Raw genomic sequence first — 24,771 nt, 5'->3', positions numbered from 1 at the left:
AGGGGATTTATAGACTGTTTAGAGACCATCATCAGAGCCCCTCCTACATGTTTACAGGGTCAACAACACACCTGTCTAGAGACAGTCAGTCAGGTAGCACAATGGGTTCTCTATATTCTCCTCTTCTTCTCTGTACCCCTTTAATTCAATTTAAAGGGGATTTATAGACTGTTTAAAGGGGATTTATAGACTGTTTAAAGGGGATTTATAGACTGTTTAAAGGGGATTTATAGACTGTTTAAAGGGGATTTATAGACTGTTTAAAGGGGATTTATAGACTGTTTAAAGGGGATTTATTGACCTGGGAAACATGTTACCATTTTTCCAAAACAAGTAAAGTAGATAATAATGAAAAGTGAAATTAACGGTAAACATTACACAAGTTCCAAAAGAATAAAGACATTTCAAATGTCATATTATGTCTATATACAGTGTTTTAATGATGTGCAAATAGTTAAAGTACACAAGGGAAAATAAATCAACATAAATATGGGTTGTACTTACAATGGTGTTTGTTCTTCACTGTTTGACCTTTTCTTGTGGCAACAGATCACAAATCTTGCTACTGTGATCCCCCCCTCCCCCAACTCTCTCTCTTTCTCTCTGTCAATTCAATTCAAATGGCTTTATTGACATGGGAAACAGCAAGTAAAATAGCAGCAAGTAAAATACAGCAAGTAAAATAGATAATAAACAAAAGTGAAATAAACCATACAAAATGTACAGTAAACATATCATATAATGGCCCGTGTACCGTGTTGCAGTATCTCTCTCAACTCAAAGGGCTTCATTGGCATGGGGAAAGACCCAACCAAATCATGAGAAAACAGAAAGAGAATTTCCATGACAAAGAATTTACCACAAAAACACAGAGCAAACTAGAATGCTATCTGGCCCTAAACAGAGAGTACAGTCTTCCTCTCTCTCTCTCTCTCTCTCTCTCTCTCTCTCTCTCTCTCTCTCTCTCTCTCTGCCACTCCCTTCATTTCGGAGGTAGAGCAGAGCGAAGTCCCGCCCCTGAGAAGGCCGGTCGGAGTTGGATCGGAGACTGTCTTCGACCAGCCGTTACCAGACGCATCTGGACTGGAGCCGCAGCACAGCAGCTAACCCGTCCTTTCCATTTAATTCATACGGACACTTTTGCAGAATTTAGTATTTATTTAATTTTTCAACCTGTCGTTCAGGTGGACTCTGGATAGTTGCCTCCCTTCCCCTCACCCTTTCTACCGTGTAAAAGGGACTAAGGTAAGCCGAAACTTCCCGCTAGTATGCAGCAGCAACAGGTGTCCGTGCGTGTGTGTGTGCGCGCCTGCTGGTGCGTGTGTGTTTGCGTGTGGTTTCAAAATATACAGGTGCAACATAACCTCGTATCTATGACCGAATAGCAGTAAAGTTGTAGCGTCCAATAGACGTGGTTGATAAGAGAGAGAAAAAAGTTCAACGAGAAAGACAGAGAGGGAGAGAGTGTCGTAAACAAAGCAGGACACCTAAGCAGGTGCATCTCGCTGTGGGTAGTCTAGGCTGCCAAGTCGGTGTTTTTCCGCTGACCACAGTGTGTCTTTTGTCGATTTAAAACAACACCACACTTCATGGAACCTTTATTTAAACCAGGCAAGTCATTTTAAGAACCAATTCTTATTCGCAACAACGGCCAACAACAACCAAACCCGGACGATACTGGGCCAATTGCCCTATGGGGACTCCTGATCACAGCCGGGTTGTGATACAGCCTGTAATCGAACCAGGGTGTCTGTAGTAACGCCTCAAGCACTGAGATGCAGTAGCTTAGACCGCTGCGCCACTCGGGAAGCCCTCGATCGCCCACAATGCCTCACTCTTTCTGTAACTCTCTCTCCGCATCTATCCATTCCTCCATTCATTCCCTTTCTGTCTCTGTCTCACACAGAGCATGACTATGTCTTACCACTGAGACAATAGAAAACGGGCCATTTTCTCTCTCTAGTTAATATCCATATACCTCACCTGCACAAACTCAAACATTGACCCAGAGAGAGAGAGAGAGAGCAGAGAGCACACAGCATTATGATAAATCTACACAAGTACACACTGAGTGCCATTATGTCCTAATGGCACCCTGTTCACTGTACAGTGCACTATTTATGACAAGAGGCTGCATTGTGATTTGGGTGCTGTTCGGGACGCAGCCCGAATGTCACATGACCGTGTGACCAGGATGTTGTCTGAGTAACTACAGACAGTAGTCTGTTCTACCTCAGTTAATGTCAGTAGTCTGTTCTACCTTAGTTAATGTCTGTAGTCTGTTGTACCTCAGTTAATGTCAGTAGTCTGTTCTACATTAGTTAATGTCTGTAGTCTGTTCTACCTTAGTTAATGTCTGTAGTCTGTTCTACCTTAGTTAATGTCTGTAGTCTGTTCTACCTTAGTTAATGTCTGTAGTCTGTTCTACCTTAGTTAATGTCAGTAGTCTGTTCTACCTTAGTTAATGTCAGTAGTCTGTTCTACCTTAGTTAATGTTGATATATAATGTCAGTAGTCTGTTCTACCTTAGTTAATGTCAGTAGTCTGTTCTACCTTAGTTAATGTCAGTAGTCTGTTCTACCTTAGTTAATGTCAGTAGTCTGTTCTACCTTAGTTAATGTCAGTAGTCTGTTCTACCTTAGTTAATGTCAGTAGTCTGTTCTACCTTAGTTAATGTCAGTAGTCTGTTCTACCTTAGTTAATGTCAGTAGTCTGTTCTACCTTAGTTAATGTCAGTAGTCTGTTCTACCTTAGTTAATGTCAGTAGTCTGTTCTACCTTAGTGAATGTCAGTAGTCTGTTCTACCTCAGTTAATGTCAGTAGTCTGTTCTACCTTAGTTAATGTCAGTAGTCTGTTCTACCTTAGTTAATGTCAGTAGTCTGTTCTACCTTAGTTAATGTCTGTAGTCTGTTCTACCTTAGTTAATGTCAGTAGTCTGTTCTACCTTAGTTAATGTCAGTAGTCTGTTCTACCTTAGTTAATGTCTGTAGTCTGTTCTACCTCTGTTAATGTCAGTAGTCTGTTCTACCTCAGTTAATGTCAGTAGTCTGTTCTACCTTAGTTAATGTCAGTAGTCTGTTCTACCTTAGTTAATGTCAGTAGTCTGTTCTACCTTAGTTAATGTCAGTAGTCTGTTCTACCTTAGTTAATGTCTGTAGTCTGTTCTACCTCTGTTAATGTCAGTAGTCTGTTCTACCTCAGTTAATGTCAGTAGTCTGTTCTACCTTAGTGAATGTCAGTAGTCTGTTCTACCTTAGTTAATGTCAGTAGTCTGTTCTACCTTAGTTAATGTCTGTAGTCTGTTCTACCTTAGTTAATGTCAGTAGTCTGTTCTACCTTAGTTAATGTCAGTAGTCTGTTCTACCTTAGTTAATGTCTGTAGTCTGTTCTACCTCTGTTAATGTCAGTAGTCTGTTCTACCTCAGTTAATGTCAGTAGTCTGTTCTACCTTAGTTAATGTCAGTAGTCTGTTCTACCTTAGTTAATGTCAGTAGTCTGTTCTACCTTAGTTAATGTCAGTAGTCTGTTCTACCTTAGTTAATGTCTGTAGTCTGTTCTACCTTAGTTAATGTCTGTAGTCTGTTTTACCTTAGTTAATGTCAGTAGTCTGTTCTACCTTAGTTAATGTCAGTAGTCTGTTCTACCTTAGTTAATGTCAGTAGTCTGTTCTACCTTAGTTAATGTCTGTAGTCTGTTCTACCTTAGTTAATGTCAGTAGTCTGTTCTACCTCTGTTAATGTCAGTAGTCTGTTCTACCTTAGTTAATGTCAGTAGTCTGTTCTACCTTAGTTAATGTCAGTAGTCTGTTCTACCTTAGTTAATGTCAGTAGTCTGTTCTACCTTAGTTAATGTCAGTAGTCTGTTCTACCTTAGTTAATGTCAGTAGTCTGTTCTACCTTAGTTAATGTCAGTAGTCTGTTCTACCTTAGTTAATGTCAGTAGTCTGTTCTACCTTAGTCAGTAGTCTGTTACCTTAGTTAATGTCAGTAGTCTGTTCTACCTTAGTTAATGTCAGTAGTCTGTTCTACCTTAGTTAATGTCAGTAGTCTGTTCTACCTTAGTTAATGTCAGTAGTCTGTTCTACCTTAGTTAATGTCAGTAGTCTGTTCTACCTTAGTTAATGTCAGTAGTCTGTTCTATGTCAGTAGTCTGTTCTACCTCTGTTAGTTAATCTGTCAGTAGTCTGTTCTACCTTAGTGAATGTCAGTAGTCTGTTCTACCTTAGTTAATGTCAGTAGTCTGTTCTACAATTAATGTCTAGTCTGTTCTACCTTAGTTAATGTCTGTAGTCTGTTCTACCTTAGTTAATGTCAGTAGTCTGTTCTACCTTAGTTAATGTCAGTAGTCTGTTCTACCTTAGTAATGTCAGTAGTCTGTTCTACCTTAGTTAATGTCAGTAGTCTGTTCTAGTTAATGTCTGTAGTCTACCTTAGTTAATGTCAGTAGTCTGTTCTACCTTAGTTAATGTCAGTAGTCTGTTCTACCTTAGTTAATGTCCTGTACCTTAGTTAATGTCTGTAGTCTGTTCTACAGTAGTCTGTTCTACCTAGTTAATGTCAGTAGTCTGTTCTACCTTAGTTAATGTCAGTAGTCTGTTCTACCTTAGTTAATGTCAGTAGTCTGTTCTACCTTAGTTAATGTCAGTAGTCTGTTCTACCTTAGTTAATGTCAGTAGTCTGGAATACCTGTTAATGTCTACTGTTCTACCTTAGTTAATGTCTGTAGTCTGTTCTACCTTAGTTAATGTCAGTAGTCTGTTCTACCTCAGTAGTTAATGTCAGTAGTCTGTTCTACCTCTAGTTAATGTCAGTAGTCTGTTCTACCTCAGTTAATGTCAGTAGTCTGTTCTGTTAATGTCAGTAGTCTGTTCTACCTAGTTAATGTCAGTAGTCTGTTCTACCTTAGTTAATGTCAGTAGTCTGTTCTACCTCAGTTAATGTCAGTAGTCTGTTCTGTTCTACCTTAGTTAATGTCTGTAGTCTGTTCTACCTCTGTTAATGTCAGTAGTCTGTTCTACCTCAGTTAATGTCAGTAGTCTGTTCTACCTTAGTGAATGTCAGTAGTCTGTTCTACCTTAGTTAATGTCAGTAGTCTGTTCTACCTTAGTTAATGTCTGTAGTCTGTTCTACCTTAGTTAATGTCTGTAGTCTGTTCTACCTTAGTTAATGTCTGTAGTCTGTTTTACCTTAGTTAATGTTAATGTCAGTAGTCTGTTCTACCTTAGTTAATGTCAGTAGTCTGTTCTACCTTAGTCTGTTCTACCTTAGTTAATGTCAGTAGTCTGTTCTACCTCAGTTAATGTCAGTAGTCTGTTCTACCTTAGTGAATGTCAGTAGTCTGTTCTACCTTAGTTAATGTCAGTAGTCTGTTTTACCTTAGTTAATGTCTGTAGTCTGTTTTACTGACTGTCAGTAGTCTGTTCTACCTTAGTTAATGTCAGTAGTCTGTTCTACCTTAGTTAATGTCAGTAGTCTGTTCTACCTTAGTTAATGTCTTTAGTCTGTTTTACCTTAGTTAATGTCTGTTGTTTTACCTTAGTGAATGTCAGTAGTCTGTTCTACCTTAGTTAATGTCAGTAGTCTGTTCTACCTTAGTTAATGTCAGTAGTCTGTTCTATGTCTGTAGTCTGTTCAGTACTGTTCTACCTCTGTTAATGTCAGTAGTCTGTTCTACCTCAGTTAATGTCAGTAGTCTGTTCTACCTTAGTGAATGTCAGTAGTCTGTTCTACCTTAGTTAATGTCAGTAGTCTGTTCTACCTTAGTTAATGTCTGTAGTCTGTTCTACCTTAGTTAATGTCAGTAGTCTGTTCTACCTTAGTTAATGTCAGTAGTCTGTTCTACCTTAGTTAATGTCTGTAGTCTGTTCTACCTCTGTTAATGTCAGTAGTCTGTTCTACCTCAGTTAATGTCAGTAGTCTGTTCTACCTTAGTGAATGTCAGTAGTCTGTTCTACCTTAGTTAATGTCAGTAGTCTGTTCTACCTCAGTTAATGTCTGTAGTCTGTTCTACCTTAGTTAATGTCTGTAGTCTGTTTTACCTTAGTTAATGTCTGTAGTCTGTTTTACCTTAGTGAATGTCAGTAGTCTGTTCTACCTTAGTTAATGTCAGTAGTCTGTTCTACCTTAGTTAATGTCAGTAGTCTGTACTACCTTAGTTAATGTCAGTAGTCTGTTCTACCTTAGTTAATGTCAGTAGTCTGTTCTACCTTAGTTAATGTCAGTAGTCTGTTCTACCTTAGTTAATGTTGATATATAATGTCAGTAGTCTGTTCTACCTTAGTTAATATCAGTAGTCTGTTCTACCTTAGTTAATGTCAGTAGTCTGTTCTACCTTAGTTAATGTCAGTAGTCTGTCCTACCTTAGTTAATGTCAGTAGTCTGTTCTACCTTAGTGAATGTCAGTAGTCTGTTCTACCTCAGTTAATGTCAGTAGTCTGTTCTACCTTAGTGAATGTCAGTAGTCTGTTCTACCTTAGTTAATGTCAGTAGTCTGTTCTACCTTAGTTAATGTCTGTAGTCTGTTCTACCTTAGTTAATGTCAGTAGTCTGTTCTACCTTAGTGAATGTCAGTAGTCTGTTCTACCTCAGTTAATGTCAGTAGTCTGTTCTACCTTAGTGAATGTCAGTAGTCTGTTCTACCTTAGTTAATGTCAGTAGTCTGTTCTACCTTAGTTAATGTCTGTAGTCTGTTCTACCTTAGTTAATGTCAGTAGTCTGTTCTACCTTAGTTAATGTCAGTAGTCTGTTCTACCTTAGTTAATGTCTGTAGTCTGTTCTACCTCTGTTAATGTCAGTAGTCTGTTCTACCTCAGTTAATGTCAGTAGTCTGTTCTACCTTAGTGAATGTCAGTAGTCTGTTCTACCTTAGTTAATGTCAGTAGTCTGTTCTACCTTAGTTAATGTCAGGAGTCTGTTCTACCTTAGTTAATGTCTGTAGTCTGTTCTACCTCTGTTAATGTCAGTAGTCTGTTCTACCTCAGTTAATGTCAGTAGTCTGTTCTACCTTAGTGAATGTCAGTAGTCTGTTCTACCTTAGTTAATGTCAGTAGTCTGTTCTACCTTAGTTAATGTCTGTAGTCTGTTCTACCTTAGTTAATGTCAGTAGTCTGTTCTACCTTAGTTAATGTCAGTAGTCTGTTCTACCTTAGTTAATGTCTGTAGTCTGTTCTACCTCTGTTAATGTCAGTAGTCTGTTCTACCTCAGTTAATGTCAGTAGTCTGTTCTACCTTAGTGAATGTCAGTAGTCTGTTCTACCTTAGTTAATGTCAGTAGTCTGTTTTACCTTAGTTAATGTCTGTAGTCTGTTTTACCTTAGTGAATGTCAGTAGTCTGTTCTACCTTAGTTAATGTCAGTAGTCTGTTCTACCTTAGTTAATGTCAGTAGTCTGTTCTACCTTAGTTAATGTCTTTAGTCTGTTTTACCTTAGTTAATGTCTGTAGTCTGTTTTACCTTAGTGAATGTCAGTAGTCTGTTCTACCTTAGTTAATGTCAGTAGTCTGTTCTACCTTAGTTAATGTCAGTAGTCTGTTCTACCTTAGTTAATGTCTGTAGTCTGTTCTACCTTAGTTAATGTCAGTAGTCTGTTCTACCTCTGTTAATGTCAGTAGTCTGTTCTACCTCAGTTAATGTCAGTAGTCTGTTCTACCTTAGTGAATGTCAGTAGTCTGTTCTACCTTAGTTAATGTCAGTAGTCTGTTCTACCTTAGTTAATGTCTGTAGTCTGTTCTACCTTAGTTAATGTCAGTAGTCTGTTCTACCTTAGTTAATGTCAGTAGTCTGTTCTACCTTAGTTAATGTCTGTAGTCTGTTCTACCTCTGTTAATGTCAGTAGTCTGTTCTACCTCAGTTAATGTCAGTAGTCTGTTCTACCTTAGTGAATGTCAGTAGTCTGTTCTACCTTAGTTAATGTCAGTAGTCTGTTCTACCTCAGTTAATGTCTGTAGTCTGTTCTACCTTAGTTAATGTCTGTAGTCTGTTTTACCTTAGTTAATGTCTGTAGTCTGTTTTACCTAGTGAATGTCAGTAGTCTGTTCTACCTTAGTTAATGTCAGTAGTCTGTTCTACCTTAGTTAATGTCAGTAGTCTGTTCTACCTTAGTTAATGTCAGTAGTCTGTTCTACCTTAGTTAATGTCAGTAGTCTGTTCTACCTTAGTTAATGTCAGTAGTCTGTTCTACCTTAGTTAATGTTGATATAATGTCAGTAGTCTGTTCTACCTTAGTTAATATCAGTAGTCTGTTCTACCTTAGTTAATGTCAGTAGTCTGTTCTACCTTAGTTAATGTCAGTAGTCTGTCCTACCTTAGTTAATGTCAGTAGTCTGTTCTACCTTAGTTAATGTCAGTAGTCTGTTCTACCTCAGTTAATGTCAGTAGTCTGTTCTACCTTAGTTAATGTCAGTAGTCTGTTCTACCTTAGTTAATGTCAGTAGTCTGTTCTACTTAGTTAATGTCTGTAGTCTGTTCTACCTTAGTTAATGTCAGTAGTCTGTTCTACCTTAGTTAATGTCAGTAGTCTGTTCTACCTTAGTTAATGTCTGTAGTCTGTTCTACCTCTGTTAATGTCAGTAGTCTGTTCTACCTCAGTTAATGTCAGTAGTCTGTTCTACCTTAGTGAATGTCAGTAGTCTGTTCTACCTTAGTTAATGTCAGTAGTCTGTTCTACCTTAGTTAATGTCAGTAGTCTGTTCTACCTTAGTTAATGTCAGTAGTCTGTTCTACCTTAGTTAATGTCAGTAGTCTGTTCTACCTCAGTTAATGTCAGTAGTCTGTTCTACCTTAGTGAATGTCAGTAGTCTGTTCTACCTTAGTTAATGTCAGTAGTCTGTTCTACCTTAGTTAATGTCTGTAGTCTGTTCTACCTTAGTTAATGTCAGTAGTCTGTTCTACCTTAGTTAATGTCAGTAGTCTGTTCTACCTTAGTGAATGTCAGTAGTCTGTTCTACCTCAGTTAATGTCTAGTAGTCTGATTCTACAGTAGTCTGTTCTACCTCAGTTAATGTCAGTAGTCTGTTCTACCTTAGTTAATGTCAGTAGTCTGTTCTACCTTAGTTAATGTCAGTAGTCTGTTTACCTAGTTAATGTCTGTAGTCTGTTTTACCTTAGTTAATGTCAGTAGTCTGTTCTACCTTAGTTAATGTCAGTAGTCTGTTCTACCTCTTAATGTCAGTAGTCTGTTCTACCTAGTTAATGTTAAGTCTGTCTTTTAATGTCTGTTTTACCTAGTTAATGTCTGTAGTCTGTTTTACCTAGTTAATGTCAGTAGTCTGTTCTACCTTAGTTAATGTCAGTAGTCTGTTCTACCTTAGTTAATGTCAGTAGTCTGTTCTACCTTAGTTAATGTCAGTAGTCTGTTCTACCTTAGTTAATGTCTAGTCTGTTCTAGTTAATGTCAGTAGTCTGTTCTACCTTAGTTAATGTCAGTAGTCTGTTCTACCTTAGTTAATGTCAGTAGTCTGTTCTACCTTAGTTAATGTCAGTAGTCTGTTCTACCTTAGTTAATGTCAGTAGTCTGTTCTACCTTAGTTAATGTCAGTAGTCTGTTCTACCTTAGTTAATGTCTGTAGTCTGTTCTACCTTAGTTAATGTCAGTAGTCTGTTCTACCTTAGTTAATGTCAGTAGTCTGTTCTACCTTAGTTAATGTCTAGTAGTCTGTTCTACCTTAGTTAATGTCAGTAGTCTGTTCTACCTTAGTTAATGTCAGTAGTCTGTTCTACCTTAGTTAATGTCAGTAGTCTGTTCTACCTTAGTTAATGTCAGTAGTCTGTTCTACCTTAGTTAATGTCAGTAGTCTGTTCTAGTAGTCTGTTCTACCTTAGTTAATGTCAGTAGTCTGTTCTACCTTAGTTAATGTCAGTAGTCTGTTCTACCTTAGTTAATGTCTGTAGTCTGTTCTACCTTAGTTAATGTCAGTAGTCTGTTCTACCTCAGTAGTCTGTTCTACCTTAATGTCTGTTCTACCTAGTTAATGTCTGTCTGTTCTACCTTAGTTAATGTCAGTAGTCTGTTAAATGTCAGTAGTCTGTTCTTAGTTAATGTCAGTAGTCTGTTCTAACTTAGTTACCAGTAGTCTGTTCTACCTTAGTTAATGTCAGTAGTCTGTTTTACCTTAGTTAATGTCAGTAGTCTGTTCTACCTTAGTTAATGTCAGTAGTCTGTTCTACCTTAGTGAATGTCAGTAGTCTGTTCTACCTTAGTTAATGTCTGTAGTCTGTTCTACCTTAGTTAATGTCAGTAGTCTGTTCTACCTTAGTTAATGTCTGTAGTCTGTTCTACCTCTGTTAATGTCAGTAGTCTGTTCTACCTTAGTTAATGTCAGTAGTCTGTTCTACCTTAGTTAATGTCAGTAGTCTGTTCTACCTTAGTTAATGTCAGTAGTCTGTTCTACCTTAGTGAATGTCAGTAGTCTGTTCTACCTTAGTTAATGTCTGTAGTCTGTTCTACCTTAGTTAATGTCAGTAGTCTGTTCTACCTTAGTTAATGTCTGTAGTCTGTTCTACCTCTGTTAATGTCAGTAGTCTGTTCTACCTCAGTTAATGTCAGTAGTCTGTTCTACAGTAGTCTGTTCTAGTTAATGTCAGTAATGTCAGTAGTCTGTTCTACCTTAGTTAATGTCAGTAGTCTGTTCTACCTTAGTTAATGTCAGTAGTCTGTTCTACCTTAGTTAATGTCAGTAGTCTGTTCTACCTTAGTTAATGTCAGTAGTCTGTTTTACCTTAGTTAATGTCAGTAGTCTGTTCTACCTTAGTTAATGTCAGTAGTCTGTTCTACCTTAGTTAATGTCAGTAGTCTGTCCTACCTTAGTTAATGTCAGTAGTCTGTTCTACCTTAGTTAATGTCAGTAGTCTGTTTTACCTTAGTTAATGTCAGTAGTCTGTTCTACCTTAGTTAATGTCAGTAGTCTGTTCTACCTTAGTTAATGTCAGTAGTCTGTCCTACCTTAGTTAATGTCAGTAGTTAGTTAATGTCTGTAGTCTGTTCTACCTTAGTTAATGTCAGTAGTCTGTTCTACCTTAGTTAATGTCTGTAGTCTGTTCTACCTTAGTTAATGTCAGTAGTCTGTTCTACCTTAGTTAATGTCAGTAGTCTGTTCTACCTTAGTTAATGTCAGTAGTCTGTTCTACCTTAGTTAATGTCAGTAGTCTGTTCTACCTTAGTTAATGTCAGTAGTCTGTTCTACCTTAGTTAATGTCAGTAGTCTGTTCTACCTTAGTTAATGTCTGTAGTCTGTTCTACCTCAGTTAATGTCAGTAGTCTGTTCTACCTTAGTTAATGTCTGTAGTCTGTTTTACCTTAGTTAATGTCTGTAGTCTGTTCTACCTTAGTTAATGTCTGTAGTCTGTTCTACCTTAGTTAATGTTGATATATAATGTCTGTAGTCTGTTCTACCTTAGTTAATGTTGATATATAATGTCTGTAGTCTAACTGAACTTTATATGGCGGTTGGCAACCAACTTTAAGGTTTATTACCACCAGTCCAACCAATGAGGAGATGGGAGAGGCTGGACTTGGTTTATTACCACCACCAACTGGACTGGAGTGTGGACCTCAGTCCATCTTTCAATCACCCACGTGGGTATATGCTCTTAACAACCAATGAGGAGATGGGAGAGGCGGGACTTGCAGCACATCAAACATCACAAATAGAATACAATATCTTTCAAACAGGACATTAGTCCTAAATTGGCCCGCTACGGATGTCTATATCGCTCTGTTAATACAGGACTAGTAAAGGTCTGTTAACAGAGAACTAGTAAAGGTCTGTTAATACAGGACTAGTAAAGGTCTGTTAACAGAGAACTAGTAAAGGTCTGTTAATACAGGACTAGTAAAGGTCTGTTCATACAGGACTAGTAAAGGTCTATTAATGCAGGACTAGTAAAGGTCTGTTAATACAGGACTAGTAAAGGTCTGTTAGTACAGGACTAGTAAAGGTCTGTTAATACAGGACTAGTAAAGGTCTATTAATACAGGACTAGTAAAGGTCTGTTAATACAGGACTAGTAAAGGTCTATTAATACAGGACTAGTAAAGGTCCTCTAATACAGGACTAGTAAAGGTCTGTTAATACAGGACTAGTCAAGGTCTGTTAATACAGGACTAGTAAAGGTCTGTTAATACAGGACTAGTAAAGGTCTATTAATACAGGACTAGTAAAGGTCCTCTAATACAGGACTAGTAAAGGTCTGGTAATACAGGACTAGTAAAGGTCTGTTAATACAGGACTAGTAAAGGTCTGTTAATACAGGACTAGTAAAGGTCTGTTAATACAGGACTAGTAAAGGTCTGTTAATACAGGACTAGTAAAGGTCTGTTCATACAGGACTAGTAAAGGTCTGTTAATACAGGACTAGTAATACAGGACTAGTAATACAGGACTAGTAAAGGTCTGTTAATACAGGACTAGTAAAGGTCTGTTAATACAGGACTAGTAATACAGGACTAGTAAAGGTCTGGTAATACAGGACTAGTAAAGGTCTGGTAATACAGGACTAGTAAAGGTCTGTTAATACAGGACTAGTAAAGGTATGTTAATACAGGACTAGTAAAGGTCTGTTAATACAGGACTAGTAAAGGTCTGTTAATACAGAACTAGTAAAGGTCTGTTAATACAGGACTAGTAAAGGTCTGTTAATACAGGACTAGTAAAGGTATGTTAATACAGGACTAGTACAGGTCTGTTAATACAGGACCAGTAAAGGTCTGTTAATACAGGACTAGTAAAGGTCTGTTAATACAGGACTAGTAAAGGTCTGTTAATACAGGACTAGTAAAGGTCTGTTAATACAGGACTAGTAATACAGGACTAGTAAAGGTCTGTTAATACAGGACTAACTAACTAAGTAAAGGTGACTGATTCCATAGACTCAGGTATGTGGGGGGGTGAGACTGATTCCATAGACTCAGGTATGTGGGGGGAACTGAGACTGTTCTATAGACTCAGGTATGTGGGGGGTGAGACTGATTCCATAGACTCAGGTATGTGGGGGGACTAGAGACTGATTCCATAGACTCAGGTATGTGGGGGACTGAGACTGATTCCATAGACTCAGGTATGTGGGGGTACAGACTGATTCCATAGACTCAGGTATGTGGGGGGTGAGACTGATTCCATAGACTCAGGTATGTAAAGGTTGAGACTGATTCCATAGACTCAGGTATGTGGGGGTGAGACTGATTCCATAGACTCAGGTATGTGGGGGAGTACAGACTGATTCCATAGACTCAGGTATGTGGGGGGTGAGACTGATTCCATAGACTCAGGTATGTGGGGGGTGAGACTGATTCCATGGACTCAGGTATGTGGGGGGTGAGACTGATTCCATGGACTCAGGTATGTGGGGGTGAGACTGATTCCATGGACTCAGGTATGTAATATGTGAGACTGATTCCATGGACTCAGGTATGTGGGGGGTGAGACTGATTCCATAGACTCAGGTATGTAGGGGGTGAGACTGATTCCATGGACTCAGGTATGTGGGGGGTGAGACTGATTCCATAGACTCAGGTATATGGGGGGTGAGACTGATTCCATAGACTCAGGTATGTATAGTTATGAGACTGATTCCATAGACTCAGGTATGTAGGGGGTGAGACTGATTCCATAGACTCAGGTATGTGGGGGGTGAGACTGATTCCATAGACTCAGGTATGTGGGGGTGAGACTGATTCCATAGACTCAGGTATGTGGGGGGTGAGACTGATTCCATAGACTCAGGTATGTAGGGGGTGAGACTGATTCCATAGACTAGGTATGTGGGGGTGAGACTGATTCCATAGACTCAGGTATGTGGGGGGGGTGAGACTGATTCCATAGACTCAGGTATGTGGGGGGGGAGTGAGACTGATTCCATAGACTCAGGTATGTGAGGGGTGAGACTGATTCCATAGACTCAGGTATGTGGGGGGTGAGACTGATTCCATAGACTCAGGTATGTGGGGGGTGAGACTGATTCCATAGACTCAGGTATGTGGGGGTGAGACTGATTCTATAGACTCAGGTATGTGGGGGGTGAGACTGATTCCATAGACTCAGGTATGTATAGGGAGACTGATTCCATGGACTCAGGTATGTGGGGGGTGAGACTGTTTCCATAGACTCAGGTATATGGGGGGTGAGACTGATTCCATAGACTCAGGTATGTGGGGGGTGAGACTGATTCCATAGACTCAGTTATAATATAGTATGTGGGGGGGTGAGACTGATTCCATAGACTCAGGTATGTGGGGTTATGAGACTGATTCCATAGACTCAGGCATGTGGGGGGGTGAGACTGATTCCTTAGACTCAGGTATGTGGGGTTATGAGACTGTTTCCATAGACTCAGGCATGTGGGGGGTGAGACTGATTCCATAGACTCAGGTATGTGAGGGGGGGTGAGACTGATTCCATAGACTCAGGTATGTGGGGGGGTGAGACTGATTCCATAGACTCAGGTATGTGGGGGGGTGAGACTGATTCCATAGACTCAGGTATGTGGGGGGGTGAGACTGATTCCATAGACTCAGGAATGTGGGGGGGTGAGACTGATTCCATAGACTCAGGTATGTGGGGGGGTGAGACTGATTCCCTAGACTCAGGTATGTGGGGGTGAGACTGATTCCATAGACTCAGGTATGTGGGGGGGTGAGACTGATTCCATGGACTCAGGTATGTATAGGGTGAGACTGATTCCATAGACTCAGGTATGTGGGGGTGAGACTGATTCCATAGACTCAGGTATGTGGGGGTGAGACTGATTCCATAGACTCAGGTATGTATAGGGTGAGACTGATTCCATAGACTCAGGTATGTGGGGGTGAGACTGATTCCATAGACTCAGGCATGTGGGGGGGTGAGACTGATTCCATAGACTCAGGTATGTGGGGGGGTGAGACGATATCAAGAAACCTCTTTACTGGTTATAATATAGTTATGTAGAACTGTTTCTATGGAACTAGTTATAATATAGTTATATAGAACTGTTTCTATGTGTTTACTAGTTATAATATAGTTATGTAGAACTGTTTCTATGGAACTAGTTATAATATAGTTATGTAGAACTGTTTCTATGGAACTAGTTATAATATAGTTATGTAGAACTGTTTCTATGGAACTAGTTGTAATATAGTTATGTAGAACTGTTTCTATGGAACTAGTTATAATATAGTTGTGTAGAACTGTTTCTAGAACTGTTTCTATGGAACTAGTTATAATATAGTTATATAGAACTGTTTCTATGGAACTAGTTATAATATAGTTATATAGAACTGTTTCTATGTGTTTACTAGTTATAATATAGTTATATAGAACTGTTTCTATGGAACTAGTTATAATATAGTTATATAGAACTGTTTCTATGGAACTAGTTATAATATAGTTATGTAGAACTGTTTCTATGGAACTAGTTATAATATAGTTATATAGAACTGTTTCTATGGAACTAGTTATAATATAGTTATGTAGAACTGTTTCTATGGAACTAGTTATAATATAGTTATATAGAACTGTTTCTATGGATTTACTAGTTATAATATAGTTATATAGAACTGTTTCTATGGAACTAGTTATAATATAGTTATGTAGAACTGTTTCTATGGAACTAGTTATAATATAGTTATATAGAACTGTTTCTATGTGTTTACTAGTTATAATATAGTTATGTAGAACTGTTTCTATGTGTTTACTAGTTATAATATAGTTATATAGAACTGTTTCTATGTGTTTACTAGTTATAATATAGTTATATAGAACTGTTTCTATGTGTTTACTAGTTATAATATAGTTATGTCGAACTGTTTCTATGGAACTAGTTATAATATAGTTATGTAGAACTGTTTCTATGGAACTAGTTATAATATAGTTATGTAGAACTGTTTCTATGGAACTAGTTATAATATAGTTATGTAGAACTGTTTCTATGTGTTTACTAGTTATAATATAGTTATATAGAACTGTTTCTATGGAACTAGTTATAATATAGTTATGTAGAACTGTTTCTATGGAACTAGTTATAATATAGTTATGTAGAACTGTTTCTATGTGTTTACTAGTTATAATATAGTTATGTAGAACTGTTTCTATGGAACTAGTTATAATATAGTTATGTAGAACTGTTCATATGTGTTTACTAGTTATAATATAGTTATATAGAACTGTTTCTATGTGTTTACTAGTTATAATATAGTTATATAGAACTGTTTCTACGTGTTTACTAGTTATAATATAGTTATATAGAACTGTTTCTATGGAACTAGTTATAATATAGTTATGTAGAACTGTTTCTATGGAACTAGTTATAATATAGTTATGTAGAACTGTTTCTATGGAACTAGTTATAATATAGTTATATAGAACTGTTTCTATGGAACTAGTTATAATATAGTTATGTAGAACTGTTTCTATGGAACTAGTTATAATATAGTTATATAGAACTGTTTCTACGTGTTTACTAGTTATAATATAGTTATATAGAACTGTTTCTATGTGTTTACTAGTTATAATATAGTTATGTAGAACTGTTTCTATGGAACTAGTTATAATATAGTTATATAGAACTGTTTCTACGTGTTTACTAGTTATAATATAGTTATGTAGAACTGTTTCTATGGAACTAGTTATAATATAGTTATATAGAACTGTTTCTATGGAACTAGTTATAATATAGTTATGTAGAACTGTTTCTATGGAACTAGTTATAATATAGTTATATAGAACTGTTTCTATGGAACTAGTTATAATATAGTTATATAGAACTGTTTCTATGGAACTAGTTATAATATAGTTATATAGAACTGTTTCTATGGAACTAGTTATAATATAGTTATGTAGAACTGTTTCTATGGAACTAGTTATAATATAGTTATATAGAACTGTTTCTATGGAACTAGTTATAATATAGTTATGTAGAACTGTTTCTATGGAACTAGTTATAATATAATTATGTAGAACTGTTTCTATGGAACTAGTTATAATATAGTTATATAGAACTGTTTCTATGGAACTAGTTATAATATAGTTATGTAGAACTGTTTCTATGGAACTAGTTATAATATAGTTATGTAGAACTGTTTCTATGGAACTAGTTATAATATAGTTATGTAGAACTGTTTCTATGGAACTAGTTATAATATAGTTATGTAGAACTGTTTCTATGGAACTAGTTATAATATAGTTATGTAGAACTGTTTCTATGGAACTAGTTATAATATAGTTATGTAGAACTGTTTCTATGGAACTAGTTATAATATAGTTATGTAGAACTGTTTCTATGGAACTAGTTATAATATAGTTATGTAGAACTGTTTCTATGGAACTAGTTATAATATAGTTATGTAGAACTGTTTCTATGGAACTAGTTATAATATAGTTATATAGAACTGTTTCTATGTGTTTACTAGTTATAATATAGTTATATAGAACTGTTTCTATGTGTTTACTAGTTATAATATAGTTATATAGAACTGTTTCTATGGAACTAGTTATAATATAGTTATATAGAACTGTTTCTATGGAACTAGTTATAATATAGTTATGTAGAACTGTTTCTATGGAACTAGTTATAATATAGTTATATAGAACTGTTTCTATGTGTTTACTAGTTATAATATAGTTATATAGAACTGTTTCTATGTGTTTACTAGTTATAATATAGTTATATAGAACTGTTTCTATGGAACTAGTTATAATATAGTTATATAGAACTGTTTCTATGGAACTAGTTATAATATAGTTATGTAGAACTGTTTCTATGTGTTTACTAGTTATAATATAGTTATATAGAACTGTTTCTATGGAACTAGTTATAATATAGTTATATAGAACTGTTTCTATGGAACTAGTTATAATATAGTTATGTAGAACTGTTTCTATGGAACTAGTTATAATATAGTTATATAGAACTGTTTCTATGGAACTAGTTATAATATAGTTATGTAGAACTGTTTCTATGGAACTAGTTATAATATAGTTATATAGAACTGTTTCTATGGAACTAGTTATAATATAGTTATGTAGAACTGTTTCTATGGAACTAGTTATAATATAGTTATATAGAACTGTTTCTATGGAACTAGTTATAATATAGTTATGTAGAACTGTTTCTATGTGTTTACTAGTTATAATATAGTTATATAGAACTGTTTCTATGGAACTAGTTATAATATAGTTATATAGAACTGTTTCTATGGAACTAGTTATAATATAGTTATTATGTTTCTAGAACTGTTTCTATGGAACTAGTTATAATATAGTTATGTAGAACTGTTTCTATGTGTTTACTAGTTATAATATAGTTATATAGAACTGTTTCTATGGAACTAGTTATAATATAGTTATATAGAACTGTTTCTATGGAACTAGTTATAATATAGTTATGTAGAACTGTTTCTATGGAACTAGTTATAATATAGTTATATAGAACTGTTTCTATGGAACTAGTTATAATATAGTTATATAGAACTGTTTCTATGGAACTAGTTATAATATAGTTATGTAGAACTGTTTCTATGTGTTTACTAGTTATAATATAGTTATATAGAACTGTTTCTATGGAACTAGTTATAACTATAGTTATAATAGAACTGTTTCTATGGAACTAGTTATAATATAGTTATGTAGAACTGTTTCTATGGAACTAGTTATAATATAGTTATGTAGAACTGTTTCTATGGAACTAGTTATAATATAGTTATGTAGAACTGTTTCTATGGAACTAGTTATAATATAGTTATGTAGAACTGTTTCTATGGAACTAGTTATAATATAGTTATATAGAACTGTTTCTATGTGTTTACTAGTTATAATATAGTTATATAGAACTGTTTCTATGTGTTTACTAGTTATAATATAGTTATATAGAACTGTTTCTATGGAACTAGTTATAATATAGTTATGTAGAACTGTTTCTATGGAACTAGTTATAATATAGTTATGTAGAACTGTTTCTATGGAACTAGTTATAATATAGTTATATAGAACTGTTTCTATGGAACTAGTTATAATATAGTTATATAGAACTGTTTCTATGGAACTAGTTATAATATAGTTATGTAGAACTGTTTCTATGGAACTAGTTATAATATAGTTATGTAGAACTGTTTCTATGGAACTAGTTGGATTCATAATATCTATGTCGTCAACCTAAAGCGGTTATTTGTCTCGATCGGTGGAACCATAGGGTTCTATGTGGAACACGTAAGGGTTGTAGGGTTCTATGTGGAACACGTAAGGGTTGTAGGGTTCTATGTGGAACACGTAAGGGTTGTAGGGTTCTATGTGGAACGATCGGTGGAACCAGGTGGAACCATAGGGTTCTATGTGGAACACGTAAGGGTTGTACTTGGAACCCTAAATGATTGGTCCACAGGGTTGTCCCATGGGGACAGCCAAAATGATTGGTCCACAGGGTTGTTCCATGGGGACAGCCAAAATGATTGGTCCACAGGGTTGTCCCATGGGGACAGCCAAAATGATTGGTCCACAGGGTTGTCCCATTGGGACAGCCAAAATGATTGGTCCACAGGGTTGTCCCATGGGGACAGCCAAAATGATTGGTCCACAGGGTTGTCCCATGGGGACAGCCAAAATGATTGGTCCACAGGGTTGTCCCATGGGGACAGCCAAAATGATTGGTCCACAGGGTTGTCCCATGGGGACAGCCAAAATGATTGGTCCACAGGATTGTCCCATGGGGACAGCCAAAATGATTGGTCCACAGGGTTGTCCCATGGGGACAGCCAAAATGATTGGTCCACAGGGTTGTCCCATGGGGACAGCCAAAATGATTGGTCCACAGGGTTGTCCCATGGGGACAGCCAAAATGATTGGTCCACAGGGTTGTCCCATGGGGACAGCCAAAATGATTGGTCCACAGGGTTGTCCCATGGGGACAGCCAAAATGATTGGTCCACAGGGTTGTCCCACGGGGACAGCCAAAATGATTGGTCCACAGGGTTGTCCCACGGGGACAGCCAAAATGATTGGTCCACAGGGTTGTCCCATGGGGACAGCCAAAATGATTGGTCCACAGGGTTGTCCCATGGGGACAGCCAAAATGATTGGTCCACAGGGTTGTCCCATGGGGATAGCCAAAATGATTGGTCCACAGGGTTGTCCCATGGAGACAGCCAAAATGATTGGTCCACAGGGTTGTCCCATGGGGACAGCCAAAATGATTGGTCCACAGGGTTGTCCCATGGAGACAGCCAAAATGATTGGTCCACAGGGTTGTCCCATGGGGACAGCCAAAATGATTGGTCCACAGGGTTGTCCCATGGGGACAGCCAAAATGATTGGTCCACAGGGTTGTCCCATGGGGACAGCCAAAATGATTGGTCCACAGGGTTGTCCCATGGGGACAGCCAAAATGATTGGTCCACAGGGTTGTCCCATGGGGACAGCCAAAATGATTGGTCCACAGGGTTGTCCCATGGGGACAGCCAAAATGATTGGTCCACAGGGTTGTCCCATGGGGACAGCCAAAATGATTGGTCCACAGGGTTGTCCCATGGGGACAGCCAAAATGATTGGTCCACAGGGTTGTCCCACTTTTTTTATGAGATTGTACCTCTGTAAACACAGCCTCTTAACCATTTAAAAAAAAAGAGTCTACATACATTGTGTGCAAAAGGCACGAGGAGGTTGGCAATAAATAGGCCATAGGAGCGAATAATTACAATTTAGCAGATTAACACTGGAGTGATAAATGATCAGATGATGGATGATGTGCAGGTAGAGATACTGGTGGGCAAAAGAGCAGAAAAGTAAATAAATAAAAACAGTATGGGGATGAGGTAGGTAAATATGTTGCGAATTAGGAAGCCGATTCTAGATTTAATTTTGGATTGGAGATGCTTAATGTGAGTCTGGAAGGAGAGTTTACAGTCTAACCAGTTGTCCACATATTCTATGTCAGCACCGTCCAGAGTAGTGATGTTGGGCGGGCAGGTGCACGCAGCGATCGGTTGAAAAGCATGCATTTAGTTTTACTTGCATTTAATAGCAGTTGGAGGCCACGGAAGGAGAGTTGTATGGCATTGAAGCTCGTCTGGAGGTTAGTTAACACAGTGGCCAAAGGGCCAGAAGTATACAGAATGGTGTCGTCTGCGTAGAGGTGGATCAGAGAATCACCAGCAGCAAGAGCGATATCATTGATGTATACAGAGAAGAGAGTCGGTCCGGGAATTGAACCCTGAGGCACCCCCATATAGACTGCCAGAGGTCCGGACAACAGGTCCTCCGATTTGACACACTGAACTGTCTGAGAAGTAGTTGGTGAACCAGGCGAGGCAGTCATTTGAGAAGCCAAGGCTGTTGAGTCTGCCGATAAGAATGCAGTGATTGACAGAGTCGAAAGCCTTGGCCAGGTCGATGAAGACGGCTGCACAGTACTGTCTTTTATCGATGGCGGTTTTGATATCGTTTAGGACCTTGAGCTTGGCTGAGGTGCACCCATGACCAGCTCGGTAACCAGATTGCATAGCAGAGAAGGTACGATGGGATTCGAAATTGTCGGTGATGACCACAGCAGCTTTCCGATCTTTGGGAATCTCAGAAAGAGGGGTTGAAAAGGCTTGTAATAGGGGTTGCAACAATTTCGGCGGAGTATTTTAGAAAGAGAGGGTCCAGATTGTCTAGCCCGGCTGATTTGTAGGGGTCCAGATTTTACAGGTCTTTCAGAACATCAGCTATCTTGATTTGGGTGAAGGAGAAATGGAGGAGGCAAGTTGCTGTAGTGGGTACCGTGCTGTTGACCGGTGTAGGAGAAGCATGGCCAGCCGTAGAAAAATGATGATTGAATTCTCAATTATCATGGAATTATCAGTGGTGACAGTGTTTCCTAGCTTCAGTGCAGTGGGCAGCTGGGATGAGGTGTTCTTATTCTCCATGGACTTTACAGTGTCACAGAACTTTTTTGAGTTGCAAATGCAAATTTCTGTTTGAAAAAGCTAGCCTTACTGGTTCTACATTTTCTGAATGGGGCATGCTTTTTTAAGATGGTGAGGAAGGCACTTTTAAAGAATAACCAGGCATCCTCTACTGGCGGGATGAGGTCAATATCCTTCCAGGATACCTGGGTCAGGTCCATTAGAAAGGCCTGCTCACTGAAGTGTTTTAGGGAGCGTGTGATGAGGGGTGGTCGTTTGACCGCAGACCCATTACGGACGCAGGCAATGAGGCAGTGATCGCTGATATCCTGGTTGAAGACAGCAGTGCCCGTGTTTACGCATTTGTACCTGGTAGGTTCATTGATAATTTGTGCGAGATTGAGGGCATCAAGCTTAGATTGTAGGATGGCTGGGGTGTTAAGCAGGTCCCAGTTTAGCTTAACCTAACAGCACAAGGTCTGAAGACACATGAGTTACAGCAGAAGGTGGTCTATAGCAAGCGGCAACAGTGAGAGACATGTTTAGAAGTAGAAGCTCAAATTGTTTGGGCACAGACCTGAATAGTAAGACAGAACTCTGTAGGCTATCTCTGCAGTAGATTGCAACTCTGCCCCCTTTGGCAGTTCTATCTTGTCGGAAAATGGTATAGTTAGGGTTGGAAATTTCAGCGTTTTTGGTGATCTTCCGAAGCCAGATTTCAGACACGACTAGATCATCCGGGTTGGCAGAGTGTGCTAAAGCAGTGAATAAAACAAACTTAGGGATTGAGGTTTCTAATGTTAACATGCATGAAACCACGGCTTTTACGCTTACAGAAGTCAACACATGATAGCGCCTGGGGAATAGGAGTGGAGCTAAGCACTGCAGAGCCTGGATTCACCTCTACATCACCAGAGGAACAGAGGAGGAGTAGGATAAGGGTTACGGCTAAAGGCTATAAGAACTGGTTGTCTAGTGGATTCACCTCTACATCACCAGAGGAACAGAGGAGGAGTAGGATAAGGGTTACGGCTAAAGGCTATAAGAACTGGTTGTCTAGTGGATTCACCTCTACATCACCAGAGGAACAGAGGAGGAGTAGGATAAGGGTTACGGCTAAAGGCTGTAAGAACTGGTTGTCTAGTGGATTCACCTCTACATCACCAGAGGAACAGAGGAGGAGTAGGATAAGGGTATGGCTAAAGGCTATAAGGACTGGTCGTATAGCACGTCCAGAACAGAGAGTAAAAGGAGCAGGTTTCTGGGCGCGGTAGAATAGATTCAAGGCATAATGTACAGACAAAGGTATGGTAGGATGTGAATACAGTGGAGGTAAACCTAGGCATTGAGTGACGATGAGAGAGATATTGTCTCTAGAAACATCATTTAAACCAGGTGAGGTCATCGCATGTGTGGGAGGTGGAGCTAAAGGCTTAGCTAAGTCTTATTGAGCAGGGCTAGAGGCTCTACAGTGAAACAAGGCAATGATTACTAACCAGAACAGCAATGGACAAGGCATATTGACATTAGGGAGAGGTAAGCGTAGCCGAGTGAACGAACTGGAGACATGGCGATTCAGACAGCTAGCGGGCCGGGGCTAGCAGAAGGTCTTTAGAAGGACGTCGCGACAGAAGAAATCAGTTGTAGCCCCCGGTTACGGTGGCACGGTTACCAGTAGTGATGGATCAGCAGGGGGCCATGTCGTTTAAAAAAAATAAGTACTTCTTCAACTAACAGTCCGCTGTGCTCTAGACAGCTAGCGGGCCGCGGCTAGCAGGCTAGCAGATGGGCATTCAGGGGATGTCGTGACAGAGGGGCCAGTTGAAAATTACGTCAGTAGTCCAGTCGTGAAGGATCGGCGAGGCTCTGCATCGGCAATAAAAGGGGTCCGGACCAATTGGTAAAATAGGTATTGTAGCCCAAGGAGTGGCTGATGGACCTCTTCAGCTAGCCGGGAGATGGGCCTAGCGTAGTCTAGCTCCAGGCTACTTGGTGCTTGCTTCGGGACAGAGACATTAGCCAGGAGAAGCCAATCAGAATAGCAGCTAGCTAGCTGTGATGATCCAGGAAAAGAGGTTCAGAGCGGTAGGAATACGGGGATAAGGAGAAGAAGAAGTCCGATTTGCTCTGGGTTGAATCGGTTGTGCAGACTGGCAGGAGTTGTCCGGGCTAAAGGTTAGCTGATGACCGCTAACAGTGGCTAGCTGACTACCATCAGACCCAGAGGATCAGTGGAGTCTACAGAGGGCTCCCGAGTGGCCAGCAGACTAAGGCACTGCATCTCAGTGCTCCCGAGTGGCCAGCAGACTAAGGCACTGCATCTCAGTGCTCCCGAGTGGCCAGCAGACTAAGGCACTGCATCTCAGTGCTCCCGAGTGGCCAGCAGACTAAGGCACTGCATCTCAGTGCTCCCGAGTGGCCAGCAGACTAAGGCACTGCATCTCAGTGCTCCCGAGTGGCCAGCAGACTAAGGCACTGCATCTCAGTGCTCGAGGTGTCACTACTGACCCTGGTTCAGTGGTCTAAGGCACTACATCTCAGTGCTCGAGGCGTCATTACAGACCCTGGTTCAGTGGTCTAAGGCACTACATCTCAGTGCTCGAGGAGTCATTACAGACCCTGGTTAGATTACAGGCTGTATCACAGCGGTCTAAGGCACTGCATCTCAGTGCTTGAGGTGTCACTAGTGACCCTGGTTAGATTACAGGCTGTATCACAGCGGTCTAAGGCACTGCATCTCAGTGATAGAGGTGTCACTACAGACCCTGGTTCCAATCCAGGCTGTATCACAGCGGTCTAAGACACTGCATCTCAGTGCTAGAGGTGTCACTACAGACCCTGGTTCCATTCCAGGCTGTATCACAGCGGTCTAAGGCACTGCATCTCAGTGATAGAGGTGTCACTACAGACCCTGGTTCCATTCAA

At 39.0% G+C, this 24,771-nt stretch overlaps 1 protein-coding gene across 1 annotated transcript in view; it reads left to right on the top strand.

The window, feature by feature from the left end:
• Positions 1–1,021: 1,021 nt before the first annotated feature.
• ugt8 (UDP glycosyltransferase 8) overlaps positions 1,022–24,771 on the top strand; it is a 116,219-nt gene continuing 92,469 nt past the window's right edge. The window contains exon 1 of the mRNA XM_052514666.1: positions 1,022–1,245. The gene's annotated coding sequence lies outside the window, so the exon portion shown is untranslated. The remainder of the gene's footprint in view (positions 1,246–24,771) is intronic.

This window comes from Oncorhynchus keta, unplaced genomic scaffold (genome assembly GCF_023373465.1).
Source record: "Oncorhynchus keta strain PuntledgeMale-10-30-2019 unplaced genomic scaffold, Oket_V2 Un_scaffold_1880_pilon_pilon, whole genome shotgun sequence".
Taxonomy (NCBI): domain Eukaryota; kingdom Metazoa; phylum Chordata; class Actinopteri; order Salmoniformes; family Salmonidae; genus Oncorhynchus; species Oncorhynchus keta.
Note: the sequence above shows the minus strand (reverse complement) of the source record. Positions and strands in the feature narration are given on the sequence as shown.